Source organism: Falco peregrinus, chromosome 2, assembly GCF_023634155.1.
Source record: "Falco peregrinus isolate bFalPer1 chromosome 2, bFalPer1.pri, whole genome shotgun sequence".
NCBI lineage: Eukaryota > Metazoa > Chordata > Aves > Falconiformes > Falconidae > Falco > Falco peregrinus.
The window spans coordinates 59,270,092-59,291,287 of record NC_073722.1 but is presented as its reverse complement, the minus strand read 5'-3'; positions in this window follow the sequence as shown (position 1 = coordinate 59,291,287).

Genomic DNA, 21,196 nt, shown 5'->3' with positions numbered 1-21,196 from the left:
CGCGGCCTCCCCCGGCGGGCCGGGGCCGCGTTGCTCCCCGCGGGTGCGGCGCTGGCGGCCGCGGCGGGGCGGAGGTGCCGTCGGGGCGCCCGCCCGGGGCCGCCTCCCGGCCGCAGGAGCAGCGAATGAGCGAGAAAACCGGCGAAGTGCTCACGGCGGGGGCAGCTTACCCACAACAAGAGCTGTCAGTGCAGTCCTGTCAGTCGGTCCAAGAGTCGGTAGACTTTACAAAAGGAATGCGGTGGCCCTCGGCCTATTAACTACGGTTGCCAGGCTAACAGCTTTGTGGCTGTCGGTAGCCAAGGGACCGCTCCCGCACGGAAGGCGCCGCCGCTGCCGTGCCGCAGGAGCCCGCGGCGGGCAGGGGCAGCCCGAGCGCCGGGGGAGCCGCCGTCCCCCCTGTGTCCCTATCCCGGAGGGGCCTTGCGCACCGGCGGGAGCGCATCTGCGGGAATTTGGCCTGTTCCTGCATCTCTGCAGGTGTGTGGGTGAGGTTCTGGGGGCGAGTGCCCTTCTGATTTCAGTAGCTGCAGTAGCCTGTGTTAGAACTTTCCCTTTGGACTCGTTTCTGGCTGCTTGCAGAAGCTGGAGGTTCTCTTCTAATTCTTATGCTCAAGCTTATTATGCCTAAAGACCTTATTGGGGTTTTTATTCTTACAGTCTCCATGCAGCTTCAAAAGGAATCTAACCTCGCAATAAAACCGAGTACTAAAGTGAAGATTTAGAAGATGAGGTAAAAGATCTGAGGATTTTTTTTTTTTTTAAATTTACAATATTATTAGAATTAATTTAGTGCCATCGGTCTACATGGTGCTTTGCTGATGTGAAGCATCACTGGCATCTTGGAGGTGATGGAGTTGAGACAAGAGCAGTGCATAGCTCTGTTCTTCTTGAGTTAGATTTTTATTTTCCACAGTTCAATCAAACTGTAAATCATTCTGCCTCAGTGTTCACAAGGGTGTTTTGAGGTCTGATATATTAACACTCTTAAACTTTTTATCTTTTCAGATATTCTTGCGTATTAATATTGTGTCACTCTGGTCAGTCGTAGTGGCTAGAGTGCATAGCGGAGCCTTACACTCACTGAAAGCCATGATTGGGCTTTAGGTGGTGCTTTAGGGCTGTGTAGCTGCTGTCTGAGCTGTACTCATGAATGTTCAGCTGCTCCTCTACCTCCTACCTTCTTCTGTCCATGCCTACTTAGATTTCGTTGTATGGAAAGAGCACTGCCTCCATACTGACTTGACCATCTGTGTGGTACATGCAAACACATTCATAAATATCTGCATATTATGTCCCAAACCATGTACTAAGTCTTAAAGCACAGACACAGATAAATTACAGTTTTCATATTTAGAGATCTTTTGGAAAAGGAGCAAAAGGTTTTGATAACTGATATAATAATCTAACCATTTCTACCTGTTAGATGCAGCAGTCAAGAAACAAAAAAAAAAAAAAAAAAAAAAAAAGGAAAGAAAAAACCTGTGACTTTGGTAAAAGATTCGTCTGGATTTATTTCTGAGCTGTTGCATATGCAGACAGTGCTCAGAAGATCCTATCCTGTGATGTAGTTATTTTCTTCACATCTCCTTTTAAATCAAATTATATTTTAAAAAGTATTGTAGAGATTAAATTTATAAATTAAATTACTTCTGCAATATCCTTTAATGCATTCTCAAATGCTACATTAAACAACCACTGAGTATATACGTAGAAAGGTATGATGGAGATTTTAACGTTGAATGTTTTAATGAGAAACAGAAAAATTTGTAATTTACTATTGCTCTTGATCCTTTTGATTCTTTATTCCCCCATCCTGTGTTAGAATGTAGCAGGACAGTTCTGGTGCAGCTGGTATCAGGACTACCTGTAGCATTTGGAATAATGCCCTTAAAGTTTTTTTGGTTTTTTGTTTGGTTTTTTTTTTTATATCTACCCTATTCTTCATAGTCTTTTCTCCCTTATTTAGATGACAGTGGGGAGAAATGGCCATTCCATTTTGGAGATTACTCATAATTTTCTTCCTCTCTGTTTCACTACTACTTTGCTTACTTGGGTGGACCAGAAATAAGGCTTGACAGGCTTTAGAATCTTCTTCCTGTGCAGCATACATAAAGCTAATTTTTATGTCTCCTTGCTTAGTTGTCAGTAAATTAAAAATTTCGAAGGGTGAATCTTACAGTAGGTAAAGAGCATCTGCAGTGTCTGCCCAGAACTTCTCACCTCCTTACACCTTCCTCTGTTGTCTGTTTCCTCGCTCTGTTTCTGTTTTTCCTGTTGCTTTTCTACTGATATTCTACCTCCTCTTTCTTTTTTCTTGCATCTTCTGCAACATAAGCCTTAGGGAGTCCCTCTTAGGGACTTAGAGGCTCTTTTTAGATGACTCATGCAAAGAATAACACAGATTTCATGTAGAAAACTAGACTTTCACTGAGAACAGATAAGCACCGTGTAGGCACAGGTGTAAGCATACTTTCACTCGAAAAGCACCATATGCAATTCAAGGCTATGATGGGAAATCCTGGTGGTTTGTAATTTGAAGCTCTCCAGGTCACTCTAATTTCATCCCACTCAAAACCTGCCATTATGAGCTTCTGCTTTAATATTTCATGAGGCTGTACCTGGAATACTCCATTCAGTGTTGGGCCCCTCTCTACAAGACAGACGCTGAGGTGCTGGAGCATGTCCAGAGAAGGGCAACGAAACTGGGGAAGTGTCTGGAGCACAAGTCCTATGAGGAGCAGCTGAGGGAACTGGGGGTGTTTAGTCTGGAGAAGAGGAGGCCTGAGGGGAGACATTATTGCTTTCTACAGCTACCTGGAAGGGGGTTGTACTGAGGTGGGTGTTGGTCTCTTCTCCCAGGTAACAAGTGATAGGACAAGAGGAAATGGCCTCAAGATGTACCAGGGGAGGTTTAGACTGGTTTCAAGGAAAAATTTCTTCACCAAAAGGGTTGTCAAGCACTGAAACAGGCTGCCCAGGGAAGTGGCTGAGCCACCATCCCTGGAGGTGTTTGAAAGGTCTGTAGACGTGGCACTTAGGGACATGGTTTAGTGACGGGCTTAGAAGTGCTAGGTTAATGGTTGGACTCGATCTTAATGGTCTTTTCCAACCTAAACCATTCTATAATTCTTCTTGCTGGTATTATTAGTGCTGAATGAAAAAAGAAACAGTTTCCTAGAAGCTGAGTGGATGTTTTAAGTGATGACAATCCAGATCCACCTTACCTGCAACACTGTGACCCCAGATCCTAACAGTTCATAACTGAAAACCAACAGCTGGGCAGTAACTTACCCAGCCAGCAAGGACACACTAACCATGGACCAGGACCAACTTCCCATTCTGGCATCCAACACCCCAGCCAGCCATCTCTACCTCACCTAATCCTGCCCACGAATGGGGGTTGTATAGACATAAACCAGAATAAACTAAACTCCTTGTTACCAGGGCCACAAACAAATTTAAATCCAAATTTAATTGGGATTTACCTGTAACTGTCCAAACAGATGAATTACAGATGATTGTGAAAGCTGCACAACCCCTAACCCGGGGTCACAGCGGTCTACAGCCTGAAGTAGTCACCAGGGGAGTGTCTTAGACCATTCTGCTAAATTTTAATAACTTCTGTTCATTTTTTTATGCCTTGTCTTTTCCCTGCAAACTTTTCCCATGTCCATACTCAGTTTTCCTTACTGTACCCAGGACATTAACTTTAACAGATGTAGTAGCAGGTCCTAAAAGGATAAATCTCTCTAATCCTTATTGTTTCTCAGTCACATTGTTCTGTTCACCAGCTTTAGAAAGAATATTTATGGTGGGTCCCTAAACTCCTTTGGAACTACTAATGTGCATTAGAATATACATGTAACTGATAACCTGGGGCTTCATCCAAACCCCATTGTCAGTTAGAAAATTTCCTTTGACTTTGGTGGGCTTCAGAGTAGTCATTACTGGTACAGTAGAACAGTCACCATGTTTAGGTGGGACTTCACCGTGTTCTGCACGTTGAAGCCCTCCAGAGGATGTACATTTGATCTCTCTCTCTCAAATTCCTGGCAAGAAGAACACCCTTACAAAGCAGTCTTCGCTGGAAGCGTCTTTCCCATTGCTCCTTGCTTGACAATGTTATGAAATAAAAGGACGGGAAATGCAACATTCAGGATAATCTCTCAGAGCTGCAAAGAATTCCTGTAGGCTGAAAAACAATTCAGCATTTTATTTAAATTATTAGGCTTTACTTTCCTATAACTATGGTTTCTGTTTGAGGTTTCAGGCAGACATGGTTTTCTCTGTTAACACTTAGTTTGTTGTCTGTAAGGGTTCTTCACAGCTTTAGGGCTCCAGACCACTTTTTGAACATCATAGATGTGATTTTAGAGTATAAGCTAGAAATCATGACAGACGTTCTACAGTCAGTTGGATGTATAGAGAGGCTTCCAAAGCTGACTTCAGCAAACTAATTGTGAAAGATCATTGTGGGGTTTTTTTTCCCTCTTGTTAGCAATGATTTACTTTTCTGAGGTCTCTTTTCCCACTGACATTTATAGATGATCTGGCTCCTACTTATGGCTAGTTATTCACGTGTTTTGATAGCTATACCAATAAAATTAGATCCCTGTGCAGTGGAAGCGTAACTGAAGCAGCAGAGAGAATTTTTTTACGCAGAAGTGCTATTCAGTGAGGTATGGCTTGAGTCACTCAGTTTTAAAATAGAAGCATAGAAATACATGCTGGAGAAGACATCATTTGGTTAAAATGTTTTTGTAGAACTATTTTCCTCCTCAATTCCTTTTGGGATCCCGTTAAAAGAGTTTTTACCAACCTCAAGATATATGGGTGCTCAATCAGAGGATGACTCAAGATTGCATCAGTTCTGGTAAAGAACACTAAACCCCAAACGTGATTGGTTTCTCTAATGGTATGATGTAATTACTCAGTTTAAAAAAGTAGTAATGTTCTCTTTTCTTGGAAAAAAGGAGATAAAAGAGTTTCTTTGAGGTTTTATTTAACTGAAGCTCAGATGTGTCAAGTTTATATCGAATTTGTACTGGTTTGTCATCATCAGATTGCAATCATGACTGTCACTGGGATAAATGATGCCACACCATACCAACATCCCGTCCAAAGCTTTCCTGTCAACAGAAAATACATACTTGTTCTTCATAGAATAGTAACCAGATGCTGTTTTATGGATGAAATTTCAAAGTGTATTTTGAAACATAAGTAAGAAGTATCTAATTCTTCTATGAAGAATTTACACATGTTGAATTTTATACATGTATGAGCTAAAAATTAGGGCCTTAAGTAAGTTAACTTATGTCATAAGATTTTAGGCTCCTGTTCAGCAAAGCACACAATAACACATTGATGAATTGGAGCCACATTTAATTAACATCATAAAATCCTGGCATGATGGATTCAGCACTTTGTCATTCAAATATAACCCATTCAATGTCATACAGTTTTCTTTGTGGAGGTAAAACCCTAAAGAAAGTAGTAAAGTTAAAAAAAAGTAGTAAAAAAAAAAAAGTAAAAAAACCAATCCTGTGAGTTTTTAGGCTTACAAATGACTGTTAATCTTCTGACAGCTGGGAGCTTTTGAAAGCTTTAGCTCAGGATTTTGACAGCTGTGTTTAAAACAGCAACTCTTGTAGTATGTTCTATAAAAACACAGGGGAGGAAGCAGAGCAGAGAGTTATGTTGACCAAGGTCAAGAAATATCTTCATAATTACATTTGAAATAAATTAGGGTGTGATGCCAACCAAACTGCCCTTTTGTGTTCTCATTTGCTTGTCAATTTTTTAATAAACCCAGTTTTTCTTCAAGAGTTACCCAGAGCAACTTTAACAGATATTCTGTCAAAAGCCTCTTTATACTTTTTAATAATGATTTTCATCTCTGCCGCTGTAGTCTCTAGTACTAAATTTCATTTGCCTTGGCACAAGAACCATTCTCTTCCCTCATGAAAATTGAACATTATTATTAATGTAGATAGTCAATTACTTCATATTAATGTGGATTTATATTTAAAATCAATACATCAACGTGATGCAAAGCACTCTTAAAACACTATAAACTTCTGCTGGATATCTGATCCATTTTTAAAAAATTCATAAAGAGTCAGGAATCTATACAACTGCATAACTTGTATGGGTATTGTATTTAGGGGATGAGCACATAGCTGACAGTTGTGTGACTTAAAATACATTTTATTGTATATAGATCTTTATAAGTTCTTATTCTGCCAGTTACTCAAAAAGGTTAACATCAAACACATTTAGAGAAGAAATAAAAATAAAATATAAAAATATTGAGAGTAAATTTAATTCATCAGGGGAACAAGTTAGTAAGGGAACGGTGGACATGTCTCCAAATGCTTTCAAAGGTGGCTGGCATTGTCAAAGAGAAACTTGAGTCCATTACAAAGTACAGGGTTCTGTATAAGGATAATTAACTGAAATGTTATGACCCAGCATTTGCAGATTATGTGATCTGATCTTAAACTAGTTTCTAGCTTCCTCTTCACGGAGCCAGAAGGAATTGTTGCAATGGAGACAAATGGTCATTCTGCATTGTCCAGTTTAGTTGTAGTCCTGGACATGGAAGAAACTACTTGAAGCTGAGACTACTCACAAGACTGGTAGGCTATTTGCCTTGCTCAAGGCAGGATCAGCCCAATCTAGCTAATTTCTCTGGTCTGCTCCTAATCAGAGCCATAACTCCTACAGTGGTCATAAAGTCTTATACCTTGCATACCAAACTGCAGCACTTAAAGAACTCTGATTCCTCATTTGCCTTCCTCACCTGACATCCTTGCCCCCCCTGGGTGCATAAAATGAGCATGATTTGATGCAGGGCATTTGAAAAAAAAGAGTGGGTGTCCAGGGCAAACTTCTGTTTTTTGACTTGGGACTTCCTTAACGTTTGGTGATGAAAACCTGGATTCATTATGGTTTTTTCTTGGTCTTTATTCAATTCTTACATTTTACCCCATAACTTAAAAAAAAAATAATAATAATTACATATTAGTGTAAGTTCAAGAAAATAAAACTACAGGGTGCTTCATCTTTTTTCTTGTCTGAATTATGAATTAGAACGAGAGAGTATTGCACAAAGATGGGAAAAGTGTGGGTCAACCTCTTTTTGTCTCTGCCAGGCCTCAGCTCATAACATGGATTACACTTGCATCATCTGTTCACCATTGCCTTCTCATGGTAGCAAAAGGCCCTGACTGTCGGAGCAATGCTGTGCAGCCAGCTAATGTTACTTACATGTATGGCTAGTATTTTCCTACAGTTACATTTCATAGTTTCCCTTTCTCGTCTTCTGTAGACAGACTTACAATACATCAATTGTTTTCCTCCTCATTAGCATCCTGGTAAAGAACTGGGTGAAGATAAAGAAAAATCCTTATCCCGTGAGAGTGTAGAACCAGGACCCTGCACCTGGTTTGGCATAGCTGATCTGGACCCGTGAGGGGACACTGCTGATGGCGCTGAACCAAATCAGTCGACAATGGACTGATGGCTTGGGACTGTGTAATCAGAAAATGATGAGTCCTGTCCAGGAAGATCTGTTCCACTTGCAGCATTCGCTATGTGAAGTAGATATATGTGTAAAGTCATTATTAAAGAGGAAATTCTTTTCTCCAGACAGATCTTATACTGCTTTCGGAAAAGCTGCTGCAATCAATGAGATACAGAGCTTCAAAGAGATCTGCCCTTCAGGAACCACACCAAAGAGCTGCAGCTACAGCTCTGAATTCTTTGGCAAAGACCTTTGAATCCCTTTTTTTTTTTTTTCCCAAAAAACTCTTAAAGAAAGCTCAACCAGCTAGTTTCATCTACATGGAAGTTGTTAATTATGCTGTAATTATTTTTATTTCATTGAAACAAGTACATCTGTGTTAATTAAAATTCAAAAATACTCTCAGACAAGGCCTTCTTTTGAGTGAGAAGCTTGAAATTCCAATGTGATCATTAAGTAGTTATCTCAGTTCTATAGTCTTTATTTCAAGTATACTCAAGTTATTATAGATAGATGCAGACTTGTTGGCTTTACTAGTTTGAACCACTGGGTCAAGTTTTCTAGCTTTTTCCTCTAGTGTGCGCAAGTCTCGTTCGATGCTATATGTTAACCTACTCAAATTCAGATCCTTAATATTGTTGCTAATGTCCCATCATTTGTTGCCTAAAGCCAGTCATGCAGAATAACACCAGCAAAATCTTTCTTGTGTTGCAGGCTGTCCATGTTTGGTGAACTGAAGTGCTCCCTGTTCAGCTACTGGAGAATGAAAGCCTGAAAAAGTTCTGTGCTTTTCCACTCACTCACTTATACACTAAATCCTGGAATAAGCATAGGCTTATTTTCATTACACTGGCAGCGGGAAATTCAGGTGCTGTATTGCTATGGGGCAGTGACACCTTGCTGTGGTTTAACCCCAGCCGGTAACTAAGTACCGTGTAGCCACTCACTCACTCCCCGCTTTCCCTGGTGGGATGGGGAGGAGAATCGGGGGAAAAAAGGTAAAACCCCTGGGTTGAGATAAGAACAGTGTAATAATTGAAATAAAACAAAATATAATGCTCGTACTATTAGTAATGATAATAATTGTAATGGAAAGGGAGATAACAAAAAGCAAAAGAGAAATCAAACTCAAGAGGAAAAAAAACCCAAAACAAGTGATGCACAATACAGCTGCTCGCCACCTGCTGACTGATGCCCAGCCAGTCCGCCAGCAGAGATCTTTCCCTGCCCCCCAGCTAACTGCCCCCAGTTTATATACTGAGCATGACGCTCTACGGTATGGAATATCCCTTTGGCCAGTTGGGGTCAGTTGTCCTGGCTGGGTCCCCTCCCAACCTCTTGTGTCCCTCCAGCCTTCTTGCTGGCCGGGCATAAGAAGCTGAAAATTTCTTGACTTAGTATAAACACTGTTTAACAACTAAAAAGTTGGTGTGCCATCAACATTGTTCTTACACCAAATCCAAAACACAGCACCACAACAGCTACTAAGAAGAAAATTAACTCTGTCCCAACCAAAACCAGGGCACACCCCTACTTCTATCATGAGCAATATATGCTGAAAGTCAGGTAGCTGGACTTATGCGAAAGTCTTTACTAAACACTGGATTACATTTTTTGAATTAGTTGTTATCTAAATGAAATGTTAGAGAAAATGACTATGGTTCTTTGAAGTTGAAAATACGCTGTCCAAAGTGACACAGCAAAATATTATTTGAAAATTGTAAACAAATGGCTAATATTTTATTGTATAAAAAGCCATGATTGAGTCATGAGTCAATAGTGTGAAGTCTACACACTGTGACCATGTGAGTGTGGCAATAACTTATATCCACAATGAATTAAGCATATAAATACATTTTTTCTGCTGCTTTGCCTCTTGGGACTCAAAAATGTTTTTGCCAAAGGATAACTGAGTTAAAAGAGCAAATAGTATCTTTCATTCCAGCTCAGTACTTTATGGTTTTTGCAGTCTTCATGAATAAAGACGTCACTTAAATTTGTCATAAAGTATAAAATATATACACATTTGTCATTTTGATCAGAAGGTTCATTCAATTCCACTGTTCAGTCAGTCTAAGCTAGATTGTCAAATTTTTTTTTCAATTTTTGGTAAATTTTGCTGAGAGCCTGGAAGTGATACTGAAGAGAAGTAGCACAAATGCATTCTCCATAAACACACAGACACACATGACAATTTAAGCATAGTGCAACAGGATAGTGGTTTAATTGTGTCTGCCAAATATAAAAACATTTCAGAATCAAACCCTTCTGTTGAACTAATTAAATAATTAATTTATTCTGAAACTAATTCAACTTGGCTTCCAACAAATTTCTGCCTGGTGGCTGGTTGATTTTGTAGCAGAGTTGCACTATGGCCATGTGAGAGCTATTCCTTGCTTAGACATCAGCCCGAGCTGGTGAAAGCTGCTGTGAATGTCCTGACCACAGGAAAAGTTTTGATTGCAATTGATGTCTTATTGGACACCAGAGAATCCACATCACCTCAGTTTCAGGTTTTTTTTGGACTGGGTGCTCTGGCAGAGCATGGAGTCCTGCTGAAGCACTTACTGGTCTGGACACGCTCCCTCTCGTGTAGGTGTTCAAATGTTTATCAATAATATTAACCAAGAGATGGAAAAATTGGGTAAGTGGCAACAGTGATTCATGCACTTGCACATGCGCATTTTGTACAGTTGCCGATGCCACATTTTCTAGGCTAGGATATTGCAGATGATTGTGATGGTTTGAATTATAAATGTACATTTTAAAAAAGGTACACATAGTGACATGTGTGTCACCGTTTCCTTGGTGTATATTATTTTTTCATTGCATTGCTTTGCTGCTCTCCAGCTGCTTACCCTTGAAGCAAATGAATAATCTTATTGAATTAACTGTTCACATTTAAAACAAAGCACACACAAACATTTCAGCCGCTTTGGAGTGTTTTTCTTTCATTCAAGTAATAACTTTTTGTACACCTTTTTTTTTTTTTCTGGATACATTGGCAGGAGTCCCTCAGTGCAGTGGGCATGTTTAGCTTAGGCTGTCTCGTGTTGGAAGAGCTGGGTTATTCAGAACCAGTGATAGTTTTGCGGGTAACTTGGTTGATATTTTTAATGTCTGTGTATTCTCCATAGAAAGAGAACACAGGAAAAGTAGCTCTGATACCAGGAAGGTAAACCAGTTGTATTAGGCCAAAAGGGAGCTTTCTACTGCTTCTCAGCACCCTGCCGTGACTCTGACATGGAGTATTGGTATGGAAAGCATCCAGGCTGGGCCTGGCTGGTCTTTCCCAAACTCAGTCAGTTCCTGGCAACCAGTGTCTTAGGGACTTTCTAAGCCTGAGGTTGTGTTCAGTCCATTATGTTTAGTACCCATGAGTAGACCTATCTTCTATGAAATTATCTGATTTAATTTTTGAATGCTTTATACTTTTGTCCTTCTTCGCATCCTGTGGCAGCGAGTTTCATAATTCACTTAATATGTTGGATAAATAGTATTCCCTTTTGTTCATTTTAAGCCTTCTGTCTGATAATATCTTTGGACATCTCCTAGTACTTGTGTTGTAAGAAATAGTGAATGGTTATTTTCTATTTCCAAACTCCTTGCAATTTCATAGGCTTTTTTCGTACCCTCCCTCTTCATCATTTAATTTGTAAATTGAAAGACCCTAACCTGTATCTCTGTATCTCTGATCAGTCTTGCTACCTTTGCCTCAAGGTTTTTCTTGTTCCAATTTTGGAGAGGATCTCTCAGCTATGTGTAGCAGCCCATCAAAATGCCACTTATTTGTCACTCACTGTCAGCTCTAGATTTGACCAACCTGAAAGATTTCATATTCTCAGTAAATTTTGTTACCTCACTACTTCCTCTCTTCTTTCGTTGTTCGCTTGTCTGCATATTGGACAGTTTAGGTCCCAATGCAGATCCCTGAAGGACCTGAAGTAATTTTTTTCACAGTAAAAATGAACCATTTGTTTCTGCCTTTTTTCCCCTCTCTTTTCACTACTCACAAGTTGATGGGAGGAATTTTATTTTTACCCTATATCAGCCTTAGCTATGTCAGTCTCTTTATTTCTCGGTCGCTCCAGAGACTTTTATGAGATCTTGTAAAAATCTCTTGGAAATCTAAGCATCCTCCATCAGCTGGACAATGTGTCAGTATGATTGTCAGCTCTTTTGGGCAGTTTAATACATGTACAACCACAACTTATCTCTGAAAGCATATGGTTTCTTCCCTAATAGTTTGTTCCACCTGTGTTACTTTTTATCCTGTTAATTATTACAATTCCTAATAATTTTTGTGATATGCAATGTCAGACACAAGATGTTGTCAGGATGTTGTCTACTTGAGGAGGCTTATTCTTCATTTTACTCATTCAGTCCTCAACTTTGCTGTAGTGTGCCTGTGTGTGTTGACCCTGAGTACATGTACAGCCTTCTTCACTTATAAGAGATCTGACCAGATGTAATGATCTGCTTGGACAAATCACAACAGGTTCTTTCTACTTTTTCCTATATTCTTGAAGCAGCAGTAAGAAAATAAATCAGCCCAGCAAGCCCAACACCCTTCAGACCTGAACTCTGTAAGTGGACTGAGCAGGCAGCAGATTAGCTATTGCACAAAGCTGAAACTCAAAATAGAAGGCTGTAGCTGTTGGTTGAGGTTTTATTTATGCAGTAGAAAGCATTCAAATAAAACTATTTTCTGTTAAGTATTTCACAACCTGTACATATTTGTATTTTATGAATAATTGATTGTTTAGATGAAGATGTAATTCAGTACATTTTCTGAAGAAAAATAAATTCATATCTCAGATGTTTCCCCATGTGTCCGTGGGGAAAAGTGGGATACAATCCACATAGTTGCAGAGACCAATATTTGCATATTCCCCTTGTTTCAGAACAAAGATTTTGAAAAGCTTGAGTATTTACTGAACAGTTGCTCCGAGCAAAAAAGCCAGCAACACTGCAGACAGGTAAGTAGATTTCTGCTGATAAATAATTAATCCAGTAATGCTGGTGCCCTGTATACATAGCCATTGCATTTATGCAAATATCATTTAGAAGGAGAAAGAGCATTTGCTTGGAGTGTGCAACATTATTGATGGTTCTGACGTTTTAGAGTATTTCACTTAAAGCTGTCATTGCTGCCTTGAGTATAGGAGTGCTAATCTAGCTGATACCTGTTTTCCAGTCCTGAGGGACCCGCACTTGGCAGTCTTTGCTGTGGTATGAAAGAAGAGCAGATGACAGTATCGAACACTGGCAATGTGTATACTCTGGGGAAACTTGGCCCTTCAATATATATTATTAGACATAAATACTAGAGCACTAAATATGCTGGGACGTTGAGAGAACTGTGACTATTTCTTATACTGAAGTAGCAATTTGGGTTGAGATTTTGCTGTCATTTTACTGGGGAAAATATTCTGCAGAGGGGAGAGAGAAAGAACAAGGGTGAAATGAGGTAATTAAGGATGCATGAAAACAGTTCTTTGATACCAGGGCAATGAATATTCAAGATGGAAGATGTATTTCTGAATACATGAGGGGTTTTTTAGACTTTCAAACTAGTTCAAAGACAATCTCTATAGGATTATTGAGTTTTTTCTCACAGTTAAGCACAACAAGAAGGACATAGAGGGACAAGATGTTGTTCTGCACTCTAAGTTTTCATATCCTTACGTAAATAAAGTAATCCTCTTACATACAATAATGAGAAAAGAAATTTAGATTCCATTTATTTAGTGGATACAAAATAAATAGGCTTCTTGGAGTTACTAGGTTTTTGTTTAGTTGCATTAATAGGATAAACCTTTTCTGTAAGCACAAGGCTTGGTCTATAGCATTTGGCAAATATTGACAAATATTGCCTCTAAGAGACTGCAGCTGTCTCATTCATCAGGAAGGTGACTGACAAACTAGACATAATTTCTGTAATGCTTCCAGTTAAAATTTTTGCAAGCCTTCTATTTGTCACTTCATGTAATTAACAGTATAATCAGTGTTCTAGTCTACTAAACATTTCCTAATTTGGCAAATGTGTTAATGAGTCGAAGTCTCATGGCCCACACTGATGACGTAATTTCCAGTTCAGCTCTTGGAGTGTTAGTGGTAGGTTGCTTTAGGGACTATTTAAGCTTTTGGACCCACAACCACCCTTCTGACTTCTTTACTCTCAGTAACCTGTACCGCAAAATGCCTTCATTCCTATAGTAGCACCCCTACCAGTTTCTTTCTCAGACCTTGGAAAGGCTGAGCCTTACTCCACTTTCTTCTCCCAACAGGCAGACAGGGCTGGCTTCACCTCTTGTTCCTCTGCAACCCTCTCCCTTCTTTTTTTATCAGAAGGTGGTGAGATGAGGTAGTCCTGCATGCACTTTGTTGAGGGACAGCAAATTGTAGGCCAGGTGGCAATGAAGTGGGCATGGCGACAGCTGGTGCAACTGGTTCCCCTGTCCCCTTTCCCTTCAGATGCAAGAGAAGCCCACCCATGGGACCCGGAATTGAGGATGGTCAAAAGTGAATAATTTCACTGGAAGAACTAGACAAATGGGACATATAAGGGGGCAGTAGACATGTTATTCAAGGAAGGTGAGGGAATATACAGCAAAAGAGACTTTCAATTAAGGAGAATGGTTTATTATTTTTATGTAGCGGTTGACCTAATGAGAAAAAAGAATAAGATATGGAATGACAGAACCAGATAAGCCAAACTAGCACTAACTTTGCAATGGAAATCAAGTACTGCTGAGACTGAACCAACAAAAGCATTGTTTGCAAACTTTTTGCCAGTGATTAATTTCCAGCAGGGTTCAACTTCACCTTCACCACAATGAACCTTCAGGTGGCTCTTGTGTGTTCTGCCAGCTTTCACAAGCCATTTATGAACAAAAATTTGAGGCGTTCTTTTTTTAAAGATACAAATGATTTTGAAGAACAAAACATTTCAGTATTTATCTAGTAAATCACACCTTCAACGTTGCCAAGCTGTAGTTTATCAAAAGTTAAAGGAAAGACTGTTGTGTCATTCTTTGAACAAGCAGTATTTTCAAATAAAACCAAAACCAAAGTCTCATCAAAAGATGTTAAGCATATCTCAAACTCTTGACCTTGCAAAATAAAACATTGACAAGTGTCTTTCTGACATTTTGCTATTTAAGCCACAGTCCCATCAAACTGTGTCCAACGTAGTTAAGAAGTGAATGTCCGCTATAGCAAAACCAGTGTCACTCAACAGAGCAATATCAGCTATATAGGATACTCTTTAAAATGTTAGAGATGATTATTTACTTTTTAAGTCCTTGAAACCTTTTAAGACATTTCCCAGCCTCAAGTAGGTTATCCTACTGTCTCCCACTTTCCTCCAAAACTTTCTCTAACTTCCAGGGGGTTGCCCTGTTCAAGGCTTATGATGTGGACAAAAGCCCATAAATATGGGGCAAAAGCGAGTCTCGCAGTGCAAAACTGGTGTATTGATAAGCGCTGGGAACATGCTAATAAGTGTTCAGATCTCTTCTGTGCTCCTTCCTCTTGCATGGTGGGATAACATAACACATTTATGCCTAAGTCGTGGTGAGGATAGATGAAAGCTGTATGAGACTGAGCTAGCAGTATGAAACTGTTAGACTCATCGTACCTTCAGACCTAGTAAGTTATTTACCATTTGACATTTTGAATAGCATTCATGAGCCAAGGCGTTGTAGGGAAAGTCGTGGGGAGCACACACCTGCTTTTGCTGCAGACAAGTCACTTCCTATTTCCACCCAGTTCTGCAGATGGATCCCAGCTGCATCGCTGTGCAACCCCCACCCCACCAGCTATTAACAAATGGCTGTTGGTAGTATTTCCTGTGTCATAAGCACATATAATCACATAATTAATATTAATGAGTCAGCCTATATCTAGCATTCCAGGATTTATTATGAAAATAAAGATACTGCTATATGTTTTTAAAGGGTGCATGTGTGCCTGTCTACTGATGAGATCAAAAGGAACTGAGGTGCTCAACTCCTTTGGAAAACTAGAGTGCCTCCATGGTTTTGAGGACCTACTACACTGGAAAATTTGCTCCTTTGTAAACATTTCTGAAAGGATGGCCTGCATGTGCAACATCTCAAGACAGCATAAGTGAATTTTGCAATTACTTTGCTATTTCCCTTTTTAGGTCTTTGAAAGACCTTGCAGATCTACACCTTAGTACAAAAAAAAAAAATATCAATCAGACTTTTAGAATGCTGCGTGCAAAGGCTTTATGCGAAAATTGGTATTTATGTGTCTAATGTAATAAGCATGACTGATGTGTTGGAGAACTGCTGAAGTAAGGATGCATGCAAGTTACTAATCAGTTTTTTTGGTATTGATTTGATAGTAATTGTACAGGAGAGGTGTATATGTCAGTGACTTTGTGGTTGCTCTGACACTAGTATGATGTAAAAATAGTCTTGATAGACGAACACCACTTCATAAAGTGCCAGTGAGGGAATCTTATGCTTGATTTTCTAAGAAGTGTTCTGATGTCTACATTTTGCTGCCAAAATTTTATAATTATTTACTGATGACATTGCATCATGTTTAATTTTCTGCTTTTATATATGCGCCTTTTAGGTGTGAAGTTGGAACCATTATTATAAGGCAAGGACATGCACCAGGTGAATGCTACTTCATACTGTTCAGAAAATTCAGAGACAGTGAAAATTTCAAAGCTCATACTTTTGCCTCTGAAATACTATGTGAAGCTGAAGAAGGAGACTTCATAGCTCCAGGTGTGTACCTTCAAATTAAAAAAAAAAATAATTAAAAAGCTCTTAAAATATTTAAAGTTGTATTTTCAAAGAAGGGTCAGTGCTTTGACAATTATTTGCTATCCTTTCTGTTAAGACTTGAATAATACAGTGTCAAAATAATGAAATCTACACTTTTGTACACATCAGCGTATATTGATGATGAATGCTGATGAGTGGTGTCTGATGATTTTGGTGTGCATAGCTTATATAACATTGATAAATGGGAAAACTCATGGAGATGACATTACTGCTCCTGGGACAACAAAATTTATTCTGGATCTGCAGAAAGAATGCGTATACAGGAAAAAAACTGTAAGCTGGGGCAGACTTCATGCCTGGAGAAAAAGTTCTGAGTTTTTCCCATGACAGGATGAGGTGGTATATAAATAACTGATGTTAGAGCAGACAAGATCTAATTTGTATGCCAAGTGCATTACAATTTGACACAGGAGTCTTTTTAGAGGTAAAGCTGAAGATTTAAATTATTTCTTTAAGATTATAAATAAGGAACAATTTTTATTGTCCATTCTAGGGTTCTTTTTATATTACTAAACTGTTTACTGAAAGCATTTGGAAGTGACCTAGTCTTCATTCAAATGATAAGTCCCTGAGGCTCGAAGTTTCTCTAAGTCGTTTTCTAATGCTATTTGCCCGGTGTATTCCTGTCTAATGAAAGCAGTAGTTTTTCTATCTTGATGTGCCAGGTACTAGAGTTAATTGATTATGTTCTCGGTAGGGAACTTTGAAGTAATAAACTTGATGCATCTCTGTTGAGAATGTAGAAATGGGGGAACTTACTGACCCTGTTAGAACATTGCAGTGTGTTTGTAGGATGTTTTGTGGTCTTCAGTGATAGTGCTTTTGGTTATTGGTGTGTTTAATGACGTACACAGGAAAGCAAGGAGAGACTTCACAGAATTATTTAATGGAATCAAATAATGGTTCTAGATGGGTATAAAAGGTTAAGTATTTTTAAGCAGACTCTTCTGTCACTACTAAGAAAACAAGTCAATATGCAATATTCACAGAGATAAATCAAGCTCTGAATAATGGCCAAGCTACGCTAAAATAATGCAACTCAATTTGAAAATGTCAAAGGAAACATGCAGTATGCTTTAGCAAAGTGTATTGGTTTTTGATGGTTATAGTTTTGTGGATTTTTTTTTTTTTAAATATTTAGCCGAAACATTGAAATCTAGTTTCCTGTTCTTCCAAAAGCTGTGAAGGTAGTAAATATGATATAATAATCTCATGTGCTGGAGAACACCCATCAAAGAAATTATGCATGTGAAATGTTGTTCCATATGTAAATATTGTAAAGGGGAATGGAGAAAGGGAACACAATTAACCCACTGACTTTTTTCCCTAAGAAGAATAATCAACTACTATGGAAACAATGAATGAAATGGTGCTGATGTGGACTGTGTGTATGATTTTTCCAGAGTGTTGTTACTTGGCCTTATCCAGAGATTTTCACTGAGTTTGAATGGACATTTATAGGCACAAACAGTTAGCATCCCGTATAAAGAATTCATTTTTTTAACATTGGGAGACTTTATAGTATTCCTATAAGTAAACGTTCATATAGCCTCTCAATGTATCAGTGTTTCTTCTGTTTTCATTCTTCATCTTAGCAGTAGAATTCACATTTTTCAGTGCTGTTAGTTTGCATGTCAGTGTGAGTATGTATGGGAAGGAAAGGAACAAGTAGATGCAGAAACAGAAAAGTAAGCTGCCTCCAGGGAGTGGAAGAGCTTAAGGAGAACTCAAAAGAAATGGAAATTTTGTGAGACCTTCAGGCACAAAGTAAGCAAACTATCTTTTCCCTTCCCTCCCTTTTTTAAAAAAAGTACATTTGCATTTTGGAGAATATCATACTTACTAAACCAGAAGAAAATTTTCAGTTTTTTGCTCTAAGATTAATCCAAAGTTTTTTGGATTAATTTCTGATTTGAAAGGGCTGTCTGAGACAGAGGTGTGCAAAGGAGCAGAGGATAAGACTCGTCCCATTTCACCATGTGATAGGAATGAGCATGGGAGAGCGTCCTGTGTCCTGAGACAGAGAATCATATTTTTATTAATTCACTCCCTTAGTATTAGCTGTTTCAAAAGTGGGTAACATTTCTGATTGTACGACCAGAATGCCAAAATCTTTGTGTGATCAGCCATGGAAATAAGCATCTCATATACCTTGGAAAACTGGAGGGTAAAGGAGAAGCTAATCCAGAAGACAACAGTACTTGTACAGCTTTCCTTTACAGATGAAAAGGGTGGATAAACACCTAGTCTCTAGTAATGTACCACACTGAAAATGCCTGGTGGCCCATCTTCTCCTCCAGGCCAACACAATCTTTCACCAGTCTTGTAACACTGTAGCTCCCAGAATGAAGCTGCCTTGGTTAGTTTGAGAGCCACCTAATAGCTCAAAAGTCAGATGTTGGCCCACATAGAACCATAAATCACTTTCCAGAACAGACAAACTAGGTCTGTATATTTGGATTTTATGTCTGCAGAATTCTGTTTTGCACTAAATATATCCAGGAGGAAACCCATCTTCTCAACGTCTCCATCGCTACTACCCACCCAGTTATTTCATGTCTGGGTCTAAAAGGCATCTGTGCTTTGAGTGGTGCACTTGGGGACAGTGGCCATCTTCCAGAACTGCTAAGTCCTCTGTCTTCTTTGCAACTCCCATTGTGACAGTTACATTTTAAGTGGCCCTGAGAAAACCATAACTTTTTACAGTAACTCTTTTGTTACATTTGCAGATATTTAGTATGTCCATAGTTAGATAGCAGTAGTCTAGTCAGTTTTAAAGGTATGCTGCTTCTGCTTTTCTTTGCTCCTTATGTATTTCACTATACATATTTTGATGGTGGAAATGCCCTCCAAAACAGAGAATAGCTCCCACTCACATGGTAGTTATCCAGGTACATTTTTATGCATTATTAATATCATAGAGTCAGCAGGGCTTGAGGTTCAATGTTTTATAAAGAGATTGAAGTTTAAACTCTGTAAGCATTCATCTACTTAAGGTGAACTAGGTAATGGAATACAGAAAAAAGGTTTAAAAGCCTTGTCAGATCTTGGGGTTTGGAGGTCCAGTATGGGGTAGCTCTTGTAAATGTTTTCTTTTTTCACCTCTTGCATACATAAACAGTGGCACAGAAATAAAAAGCACGGATAAAATTCAGTATTGTAACAATGGCAATTACAGTCAACAGATATATTGTAGAGATCTCGAAGTAGTGTCATTTGCTGTAAATTCCCCCTTTTGAGATATTTTGCTACATAATGTTCAGCATTGGCCAGTAAGAGCTCATACCAATTGCAACGAAGATTCTGTAATATTCAGGCAAAGATCAAATTTGCTTTCTTTTACACTAAGTCTCTGTGAAACAATTGATATAGATCATTATCACAGAATCACAGAGCAGTTGAGGTTGAAAGGCACCCCTGCAGGTCACCTGGTCCAGCCCCCCCATTCAAGCAGGGCCACTGACAGCCGGTTGCCCAGGACCGTGTCCAGAGACCCTTTGGTTATCTCCAAGGATGGAGACTCCACAACCCTGTGAGCAACTTGTGCCAGCGCTCAGTCACCCTCACGGTGATAAAGCGTTTCCTGATGTTCAGAGGGAATCTCCTGTGTTTCCATTTATGCCCACTGCCTCTGGTCCTGTCCCTGGGTGCAACTGAAAAGAGCCTGGATCAGCCTTTGCACCCTCCCTTCAGGTATTTGTACACATTGACAAGATGCCCCTGAGCCTTCTCTTCTCGAGGCTAAACAGTCCCAGCTCTCTCAGCCTTTCCTCATAGAAGAGATGCTCCAGTCTCTTAATCATGTTCATGGCCCTTTACTGGACTCTCTCCAGTACATCCTCATCTCTTTTGTACTAAAGATCCCAGAACTGGACACAGGACCCCAGGTGTGGCCTCATCCATGCTGACTGGAGGGGGCAGATTACCTCCCCTGACCTGCTGGCAATACTTTTTCTAACACAGTCCAGGACACCACTTGCCTTCTTTGTGGCAAGGGCACATTGCTGGCTCATGCTCATCCTTAAGCACTGCAAGAACACCCTTTCCTCAACTGTGGCACACAAATCCTGAAGGCATTCCTGGAGATTACAGCTGCCTGGAGCACACCTGGTTTGGGATCCACATTTGAATAACAGGGAGGGATCCCAAGGGTCCACAAAAGTATCATCAGAGATTTAGAAAATCAGATTGTGGAGGAGAAAATTTGCTTCACCCTCTGAAGGGAATGATTTGTTTAATCTTGAAAGGACCTCCAGTGAAACTCACCTAATTGAAGGAGGCCTGTGGGAACTCATGAAGAACGGACCACGGGAGAAAGAACATAACGCAATACAACTAGTGGGGGTTTAGGCCACAAGGGCGTTGCGACCCTGAAACCTGTGGTTATGCAGTAACAGGATGAAGATCCGGTTAGAACCGATACTGTTAGCAAGCATGAAACTGAGGCGTGCAGTGGAAAAGTACCAAAGCAGAACTTGTAACCCTAAGAAACGAAGTAAACAGGGTGAAGAAGAACAGCGAATAAGGAACTTAGCTTTTGCAATATGTAATCACTTTTGTAATATGTAACCAATGAGCTTTGTGCACGATTATCTTAGAATAAGTATGCAGCCTTATAAAAGAAGCATGTTAAGAACAATAAAACAGATCTGATTTCCACCTGACCAGGTCTCCGTCTCTTCATTCGCAGCAAATTGGTGACCCCGACGTGATCCGTTTAAGGATCTAACGTGAAGGGCTCTCGAATCGCCTATCTGAGCAACATGCAGCGAATCCCACAGAACTTTGAATGATCTGCTGAAAGGAAGCAGGAGCCGGCCAGAAATCCCTCCGGAGTTGA